General features: G+C 42.1%; 1 long non-coding RNA gene across 1 annotated transcript in view; it reads left to right on the plus strand.

The window, feature by feature from the left end:
- LOC131499161 (uncharacterized) overlaps window positions 1-5945 on the plus strand; it is a 136690-nt gene extending 130745 nt beyond the window's left edge. Inside the window, exon 3 of the long non-coding RNA XR_009255750.1 lies at window positions 5657-5945. This is a non-coding gene — a long non-coding RNA (uncharacterized LOC131499161). The remainder of the gene's footprint in view (window positions 1-5656) is intronic.
- The last annotated feature ends 4388 nt before the right edge of the window (window positions 5946-10333 follow it).

Below are 10333 nucleotides of genomic sequence, written 5' to 3' on the forward strand. Positions count from 1 at the left end.
CTTGGGGGCTCCCGAAGACCGACAGAGGAGAGTCCTATTTATTTAGCAATTAGCAATTTCTCTCAGAAAACACACGGGCGCTTAGCGGCGAGGAGGTTGCGTTCTATTTCGCCAAAATGTGCCCGGGCTTCATCCTCCATGATAAATGACAGGTTCTTTGGAGGATTCAAGTAATCCGGCACCTCCAGGTCTGGCACTGAGGCCTCTGCTCGGCCATGAAGCGATTTTCATTTCAGTGGAAGATATAAGAGTCACGTTCCAAACCGAGGCGGAATAATTCCCAGGCATCTGTAGAGATTCCAGAGCAGTCACTGTGCTCTGTTTACCAACACAATTAAACCTCGACCATTCCCAGCTGCAGTACAAATATAATCTTATCTACTTAATGTCAGCCGATTAAGTCATCGGGGCTGCAGAACGGCAAACAGATATTAATAACCAACCTAGAAGGGAGCCATTTCGGCGAGGTGGCTTACGGTGGCAGGTTCTTGGGCCTTACGGGGGAGAAGTTCACACCTTCCTGACCCTGCTATAAAACACTGCAACATTACAACTTTTCAACCATGTCTAAAAGGCCAATTTAGGTTTATTCCCATCCGAGTTTATGGCCATGGTTCAGCAGGTGGAAACCGGTATTCGCTGCGGTCCGGCTCTGGGTTCATGCCAGCACAGATGTGTTCAGTCAAATGACTAATTGAAAACCTTAGACAAAATCAGCAGCCTGGCCATTCTGCCTGCATAATAAAACAGTGCTGATAAAGGCTGTGGAGAAAAAAAAAAATCTACCCATCTCATCATCAGTGCCATTAACAATCATGAGTAAAGATGAAAACAACGCATGGTTTATTCTGCAAATGAAGGCATATAACTAGATGGTTTCCCAGGGGCCCATTACCCTTTTTAATAATACATCAAGGAGCCTGAGCAAACAGTTTGTATGTGCAAACCAAACAGAGCAAACTATTTACAGTTACCGCATACAGAGACAACTCCCAGCACTCTGGATTTAACAAATTTATAAAGGTACATAACATGATAGCTATTAGCAAAATTAAAAGAGAACCATTATAGACTTACATTCTGCCACGCTTATTCGCCAGTCAAGAAGCAATTGCCAATGCCAACTTTCAATTCAGGATTCCACCCCCCCCCACCTTCCCCCCCCCCCCTTCTTTCCTCCAAGAGAGGAGCCCGACTTGGACTCAAATTATGTGCATGAATAATAAAATACCATCTAATTAAAAACTGTAGTTAAATATGCAAAAATTAATGGTAATGAGATTGTGTAATACCTTTGAGTATAGGCACTCCGTGAATCACTCACAAAAGCTCCTTTGCTTGACCTAAACAGGGGATAACAGGAGCGGCTTTGAACACACTTGGTCCTGGCACCCCACGGTGTTCTATGATGTTTCATACGTGCTCACAGCCAGGGCATCAAATGGCCAAACTGGGCCACGTGTGGCCGGGCCAAAGCGTTCCTTTCCAGTTCTGGCGTGGAGCAAGAACGGGCAGGCTTTTAGTGGGCTTTGTGCGAAGGGCTCGGTGGAGGAGGGGGGAACGAGGCAGGCTCTTGTCATCCCAAAGCGATAAGGGCCCTCTCGCGAGATGATGGTGGCCGAACAAACAGACTCCTGGTGGTAAGAAGCAGATGGAAAGGTCTATTTTGGGACTCATTTAAGGTAGTTTCCCTACAAGCTCCCCAGTTACCGATGCAAGGTTCTTTCCCATCTTGGATTTACCAAATCATTCTAGGAGAGCACCTAAATGCCAGCACTGTGGCCTGGGACAAGGGAAGCTACCAGAAACTTCTCCCAACTCAGCTACCAACTTTTCTCCCATGCAGTCTCAGAAGACTTTGCTATATTGTCCACACAAGCTACTGACCACATTCATATTCCTCATCTCGTCTCCTTTTTTTTTTTTTTTTTTTTTTTTGCTTTTAAGCCCTCTTGGCACTTGACCATGCCTTTGGGACTGAATCCATCTCCTGAGCCCACGCCCTGACATTTGTTTTAGACACGGGAGACTAGATGTCACCCATCACTTCTGCTTAGAGCTTCTGAATCTCAACTCTCCCAGCCTCTGTCCTCTGATTTCTTCACGGCTGGTGGTTCTTCTTGAGGACGGTTGATAGCAAACCAAAGGACAGCACCCTTCAAGAGGAGAATGGGATCTTGGTGTGGTGGACAATTTCAGACTCACTCGATATGGCTGCTTTCGCCTTTTCATCTGTTGGAATGGAGTCTGACATGCTGAGAAGTAAGCATTTCTTTGGAGGGGGGATTTCTCATTCGGATGCACCTGATGGAAAACTTCCCTATCAGCACCTTCTTGAACATGCCCATGCCATCCTGTTTCTGATAAGGGTTCTTGCCAAGTGAGTAGGTATTTCAGCTAAGTGATACCTTCTCGACAACTCTTTCCACCGGCGGGTTCATCGGCTATGCAAGTGAACAATTGTCGTGATGTCGGCACGGGACATTTCATTTGGGAATTGCATTCACTGTCAGCTGATCTTAACCGCTTCTGAGATTTGTATTGTAGCATTTGGAGCGTGTGAGAAAATGGTGACCTCGATTTTCCTTTTTTTTTTTTTTTCTTTCTCCTGTCGAAAAAGTCTGGGGGCGCCTGGGTGGCGCAGTCGGTTAAGCGTCCGACTTCAGCCAGGTCACGATCTCACGGTCTGTGAGTTCGAGCCCCGCGTCAGGCTCTGGGCTGATGGCTCAGAGCCTGGAGCCTGTTTCCGATTCTGTGTCTCCCTCTCTCTCTGTCCCTCCCCCGTTCATGCTCTGTCTCTCTCTGTCCCAAAAAATAAAATAAACGTTGAAAAAAAAAAAAAAAAAAAAATTAAAAAAAAAAAAAAAAAAAAAAGAAAAAGTCTGGATTTCTTCCCTCCTGTCTTGTGGATGCTACCTGACTTTCTCAGTCAGCAGCCACATTTTAATGGTGGAAGCACAATGGTAAGAATTTCTGATGTTTGACCTGGTGAAGGTACAAAGCAAGCCTTCTTAAGATCCTTGCACAAATCAGACTTAGGTTTGGTGTCCGAAGAAGGCTTGGTGCCTGATATATAGGTTCCCTGTTGATAGATTGATCGACTGATTGGTCATTTACATGTCCCAAATGAGTGGGATCTGAGAATTTAGTTGAGGGTATCGTCTCTAAGGTCATTCAGACTGGTGTTCATGTTTCAGCTTTGCTGTTTCCTAGTTCCCTCACCAACCTGAGCTTCAATTTACTCACCTATAAATAGAGATCATGTAATGTCTCCATCACAGAGTTCGTGTGTTGATTAAATAAGAGAGTATTCAGGAAGCATAAGTCTAAGCTCATAGTAAATACTATGCTATACTATACTAAATATAGTATAGTACTAAAGCTATACTATAAATAAATTATATATAAATATATTATAAATATAATAAATAACAATATTTATTATAAATAAATAATAATAAATAAATATAATAAATAAATAAATAAATAAATATAGTATAGTACTAAAGCTTTACTATATAACAGCAACAACCACACCGATAATAGCTACGAGAGCTGATTTTCCATAAAATCACTTAAAAGAGTGTATGAAAAACAGAGATAAAAAGTTAGGAGTGAATCAAGAAAGTTTTGGGCAAAGGAATAAATGGATGTACTGGGAATGAACATAATAAGGATCACAACGTAGATAGTTTTCCAAGTATTTTAATGTACATTATTCAGAGTAACTCACAGTTAAGATACTTTTGACAACAAGAAGTAGAATATTGAATTATCAATGGCCTAAAAATTTAGGACATCAGTTGCCCTATATGGCAAGAAGCCCAGAGGTTTCCAGGCAAGAGCGTTCAGGAGATCCTTGATTCCAGAGTTGGCTTCCCTGCAAATCTTTTGGCTTCCCCTCATGGTTTCAAGATGGCTGCCCAGCTCCAGCTCTCACATCCTCACGAAACTTTGTCCAAAAGAAGAAAGTCTCAGGGGCAGGGGAAGGGGTTGATTTTCTCCTTACTCATCTCTGATGGAGGAAATCTTTTCCCGGGCTTCCCAGCAGACTTCTCATGATAACTCATTCAGCAAGGTTGGGTCACAAGCCCATCCGTAAAGCAATCTCAGGGAAAGGAAGATGGGATCAGTATATTTGGCATTGACCGGCAATGACTCATTCACCAAGGTTGGGCCCATCTTTCCTGAGCACACTGCCATCGGGAACCTGAATATTACAGGACTTCTGCTATCAAGAGCAAAAAGTGGAGGGTGATGGGTAAGTGAGCTACCAAGAGGGTCTGCCGAACACTATGGCGGCACATGTTACGGCTAGCGTTTGTCAGATGTAGAAACTGTGTCTCAGATAGGTTAAGTACAATTTTCTTTTTTTAAATTTTTTTTCAACGTTTTTTATTTATTTTTGGGACAGAGAGAGACAGAGCATGAACGGGGGAGGGGCAGAGAGAGGGAGACACAGAATCGGAAACGGGCTCCAGGCTCCGAGCCATCGGCCCAGAGCCTGACGCGGGGCTCGAACTCACGGACCGCGAGATCGTGACCTGAGCTGAAGTCGGACGCTTAACCGACTGCGCCACCCAGGCGCCCCAAGGTTAAGTACAATTTTCAAGGCACATAGATTGTGAGACAACTAGACCTAGAAGTCAGGGATTTTGGATCCTGATTTATTGTTCATTTCAATACATTCAACTGTAAGATGGGATCAAGTTTGAAACTCTGAGCTCCCTGACAGATAGAGTAAAAAGGCCAAGAAAACGAACTTTAGAGTTCCCCTCAGGATCTGATCAAAAGAGCGGTATGAGTTGATCTGGAGGGGAACATTTTCCTGGCACTAAGTTCTTGGAGGAATTTGCTGGGTGAAATCTTACACAAGGGACATAGCAACATAATGGATAATGTAAAAAAAAAAAAAAAGGAAAAGGAAAGAGAGAGAAAGAGAGGGAACTAGCAGAGGCTCCACTACCTATGTAAAAACAGAGTGTTTTTCAACATTTTTTTCTGTTAAGATATATGTAAATGTCATGCTGTCATGGGTGAACCCAGGTTTTGACTAACCGTACAAAATTTGGCAGGGGAGTTAATCTCTACTGTCATGGAACAAATCAAAACTAATAATAGTACACGGGGAACAATTACTCAGAACACTTTTTTTTGGCATAGATAAGCTGAGCTTTGGGTTACGTGCCATTCCTGGTGCGTCCATGACCCCGTCCTTTCTTCTCCTTCTCAAAAAAGGCAAAAGAGTGAGGGAGGCTGTTCTATGCATGACTCCGAACTGATTCTTCTTTGTGTTTCAAAGCCAATCACTTGCCAGACTTCACTGCTCTCATTAGTTTAATTTTTATGCCTTATTGCATATACTACAATCGCAAAATAGACACGGGCCTCCCTGATTTCAGAAGAACCGTGAGCAAATTCACCTCCCCGAGGAGGTGTTTAATTAAGGAGAAAACTCTGACATTTCCGGAGGCTTGCCAAGCCCTGGTTCTTCAAAATTACCTTAAATAAATTTGCACACCATCCCAACAGGTGAACTTCCTTCTACCGAAGAAGGACGGAGGTTCACTGTCTTGCTAGCTAGTGTTCAAAAAAGGCCCATAACCACCTGCAATTATTCCTACTTACCGTATTGACCTTGTATTCATTCATTCAGAGAGAAGTTGGCCTGCATGGAGAGCATACACATGAATCTCGGAGCCACCTGCAGTCACTGTGGCAAGGCCGTCCCTCAGCCAGCTGTCTTCATTGCCTGAGAGAGCTTCTGACCTCCAGATGCAGCGTGATCTAGTGATTTGGTTTGTGGGTGAGCACAGACACCTTTTAAAGAAGTGCCTATGGTTGTGTATCAGGGAGGAAATAAAGTCCTTTCTACCATAGAAGGCTGGCATGTTACAGAGCAAAAGTGTTTGTCACTCTGCTTATGGAAACGCAGAGTAATCGTTTAAATATTTCTTTAAAAGAATGACGAGGGGCACCTGGGTGACGCAGTTGGTTAAGTGTCTGACTTCGGCTCAGGTCACGATCTCACGGTTCATGAGTTCAACCCCACAGCGGGCTCTCTGCTGTCGGCACAGAGCCTGCTTCAGACCCTCTGTCCCCCTCTCTCCCTGCCCCTCCCCTGCTCTCACTCTCTCTCTCGCTTCCAAAAAAAAATTGAATGAACATTAAAAAAAAAAAGATTAATGATTATTTTGTTCCTGGAAAAAGATATTTGTAAACACGTGTAGCACGATATTGTATTGATTAAGGGGAATCTTGAAATTTAAAATAGTCATAAAGGCACATAATGGCACAGATGCATGAAAGTCAATAGATTGGTGACAAAGTGAGAAAACACAAGGAATTTTATCCAGCTACCTTATAATTATTTATTGAGCACCTGCTGTGTGTCCAGTACTTAGTTTAGTCTGGCAGGGGATGTGGTGAGGAGTAAGACCTAGCTCTTAGTACTTGCTCTGAAGATGGTTCACAAACTCCAGTGCTTATAAGGGCAGCATAAATGCACGATGCCTGTCAGGTGAGGACTGTGGCAAACTTGAGATTCTGTGCCCTGCTTAAAGGGGTGGACGCTACTTGGCTTCCATGACGATTTCCATCCGGGAATACTGGTCCAATGTAGCTAGATCATCCCACTTTATAAAATAAACCAGAACTTGAAAATTTTGTGTAAAACTCCCTCTACTTTGCATCATTACTATCATTTAAGTAAAATAAAAAACTGTGAGGGGCAAAGGAAAACATGTCAGTTTGCTGTTTTCCCTGAACTGATTCGTGGGTTTGGCAGTGTGAAAACTTGACTCTTAGTGGCATCCATTTTCTGGCCATTTTGTCTTGCGAAGAAATTAATTACACTTATGTCAGCCAAAAATACCTTTGGGTCTTTAAATCCTTTTTTCCCCCTCTCTTTTTTAAGATGAAAGTATTTCTGCCTAATTGACCAGCATCTGCCATTGTGAGATTCTGACCCTCATGAGAGATGCTGAGAGGTGGTATGAGGGCTGTCAGCTTATTTCAACTTGATTTCAGCCACCAGTTAAGAATTCCTTTTCTTCTCATCGCATGGGAGTGAGCCTAGTGGTTGAAATTTGATGACACAGGGGAAGGATGAGAGAAAACAAGAAAGAAACAGAGAGAAAGCAGGACGGCCAGAGGGCTGGGATTGTGCAAAAGATGAAACCAAATAGCAAACTAATTTCTTAGTTTTTCATCCACGTGTCTATTCATCCATAGATACATATTGAACATCTGCGATGTGCCAATCTTTACTTTAGGCATGGATGTATTGGTGGGGTGGGGCAGATTAAGTCTCCGCCCTCATGAAACTTACATTCCAGCCAGGGTGTGGAAAGGATGCGATATGAACAAAGGAAAGAATAGAGTCACTGGAAATGGCAGTAGATGCTGATAAATTAAATAAGACAGGGTAGTGAAGTGTGACTAAGCATCATTTTGGTGGGAATGGTCAGGCAGGCGTCTCTGAGAAGAAATTGGAGCCAAAACCAGAACAATGATGAGAAGCCAGCGAACTATAGGAAGATCTGTGGAAAAGTGATAAGGGATACAGGGCAAAATAGCCTGGAATTGAAGACGGGGTCAGTTATTCCCATTTTCGTGTGTTCTTCTGATCTTTTTGGTTAATAAAGGGGAAATGTCTCCATTTGGTGTTAGTATGTCTTCCTATTAGTAACATCTTTTTAAAAAAAATTTTTAATGTTTATTTATTTCTGAGAGAGAGAGAGAGAGAGCAGAAGAGGGGCAGAGAGAGAGAGAGAGAGAGAGAGAGAGAGAGAGACACATAATCCAAAGCAGGCTCCAGGCTCTGAGCTGTCAGCACAGAGCCCGACGCGGGGCTTGAACCCATGGACCACGAGAGCATGACCTGAGCCAAAATCAGTCAACTGACTGAGCCACCCAATAACATCTTTTTAATACCTGCTAGCCTATCTCTTTAACAAAGAGAGAATAGACTCCAAGCCCAGAGCTTTCAGCAAGCCATAGTAGCAGACTAGCATTAATAATGCTATGTTATTTGTTCCTTGTTTTTACAGTTTCTTTCCATTTCAACGGTGATATAAAATTGCCTTTTTGAATGAATGTAGTTCTGTAAAATGAACGAATCAGATACACAGGCAATCATCAATTACGCAAGAGCAGAGGACTTTCCAGAAGTGAGATGACCAGGTATGTTGTTTTACCCTTCTGTTCTTGGGAATCGCTCCCAAATACCCGGAAGAATGAGAAACAAACACACAGCCTCCATCTCTGCTGAAACTAGAAGCCATCTGTGATCCTAAACCATGACATGTTAGGATGGAAAGCCGATTGAGAAAAGATAACCAAGCCCAAACAAGGAAGAGCTGCTGCAATGACAATGTGTAGCCGAGTGAAAGTCTGTGTAACTGTACAGTCTAGCCCTCCCTGGGCCCTTTCTTTGCCTGAAGAGTCCCAGAATGCACCAGCAGGCTGATAGCCTGCTGGTAAGTGGGAAGATTCCAGCCAATTACTTCATTAGTGCTGCGTTCGTAAACATACACTGGCTGCAAAGGATTCACAGATTTTAAACGAAAAGCCCCACCAGGAAAGCGAGAGACCAAACAAGAAATCGGAAGTAAAGAAATTCTGACGTATCAGAGATAACGAAAGGAATAGAGGAAACTGCCACAACGTTATAATTAATAATCGCAGAGAGATGAAAAAATGCACTGCATCCATTGCATTCAAACCAGGATGCTATTGCTTTTTAGGATTCAATCAAAGAACAAATAAGAAGGAACTCTATAAAATCAAAGTAGGGTTGAAGAAATAGTAAATACAACTGGAGGATTGGGAAGTATGGTTGCCAAAGTCTCTCAGTAATGAAATTAAAAGATTTAAAAAATGGGAAGATAAGATGAAAAAAATGACAAGACCTCCTCATGAGGTCTGACGTCTGACTATCCGGCCTTCTAGAAAGAACAGAGAGAACACGAAATGGAGGAGTGAAATGTATCAAGGAAATATGGAAGAAAAATTCCAGGACTGAAGGACATGAGTTTTGTCATGTGGGTTGAGAGGACCCGCCAAGTGAATTCTGAAAGTTCCACCTAAGGCTAATCAGTACAGTATTTCAGAAGACCAAATAGAGAGCCTCTGAAAACTTTCTGAGAGGAAAAAAGAAATATCACACACGAAGGACTGGGAAAAAGAATGGAATCAGACCGTTAACACTGGGAAAAAGGAGACAGAATCTTTAGCACATTGAATAACAATGAGCTTCCAACCGAGAATTCTATATCCAGCCAAAATATCAAGTGTTGGGGTAGAATCAAGACATCTTATGGACAGCATATCTACCTCCCATGAACTCCTTCTCAGGAAGTGACTAGAGAATGTATTTCATCAAAAAGAGAGTTTGGGACCCAGGAAATGAATCTAACAGTTGAAAGAAGCAAAAGAATTCCAGGATGAGGTAATATTTATAGGCATACACCAGTCCTCAAGGGCAACTGGTCCAGATTGAAGGGCAGAGGGCTTCAGGAGGAAAGCCTTTAGGAAAAAATAAATTAAACCAGTAGACGATCTGATATTTTGAACACACGGATAATTCTATTAAGAAGTTATTGGAAGAAATGGGAAGAATTTTAAATAGATATTAAAAAAAAAACTAAGAAAATGAAAAAAAAGTGAGATAATTTACTCCAAAAAGAGATGCATTTTCCAAAAAAGAAACATAATTATGGCACTCCACTAGGTTCAACAGCAAATGATATTTGCACTGTCATAAAAATGAAAACATTGGATGCTGCTTTAATTAGAAAATTGTATATGGTCCTGCTGGGAAATCTGGAGGAGAGGATGCAGGGCAGGTATGTGTGTTTGAGAGCAAAAAAGCCAAATTCTTGCTTACCGAAGTAGAAAGTCCATATAAAAAGCCTAAAATTAATGAATCAAGAGATAGCTGTATCATCATTTATCTATTAGAATTGTGGAGGTTAATGCCTGAAGAAACCACTAAAAGAATTAAAATCGATGCTTCTGGAGAGGTGGATTGGGATGAGTAGCCAAAAATGTTATTTTTCCATTAAAAACTTTCAGCATTATTTGGCTGTTGAAATTATGTGCCTGTATTACTTTGAAAACGTATCCTATGCTTCAAGTAAAAAAATACATATAATATAAATATTCCACAATGGGACAGAAGCTTCTCATTGTTTCCTATTGCCCTTCTCCAAGAGACCCCCAATCTTTCACTGGACATTTGTCCACCTGGAATAAAGGATTAAGTTATCCAGGATTCGTCGCAGGTAAATATGGCCACGGGACTAAGCTCAGCAGGAGTTTATACAGCGTG

The sequence above is a fragment of the Neofelis nebulosa genome, chromosome 17 (genome assembly GCF_028018385.1).
Source record: "Neofelis nebulosa isolate mNeoNeb1 chromosome 17, mNeoNeb1.pri, whole genome shotgun sequence".
NCBI classification, from domain to species: Eukaryota; Metazoa; Chordata; class Mammalia; order Carnivora; family Felidae; genus Neofelis; species Neofelis nebulosa.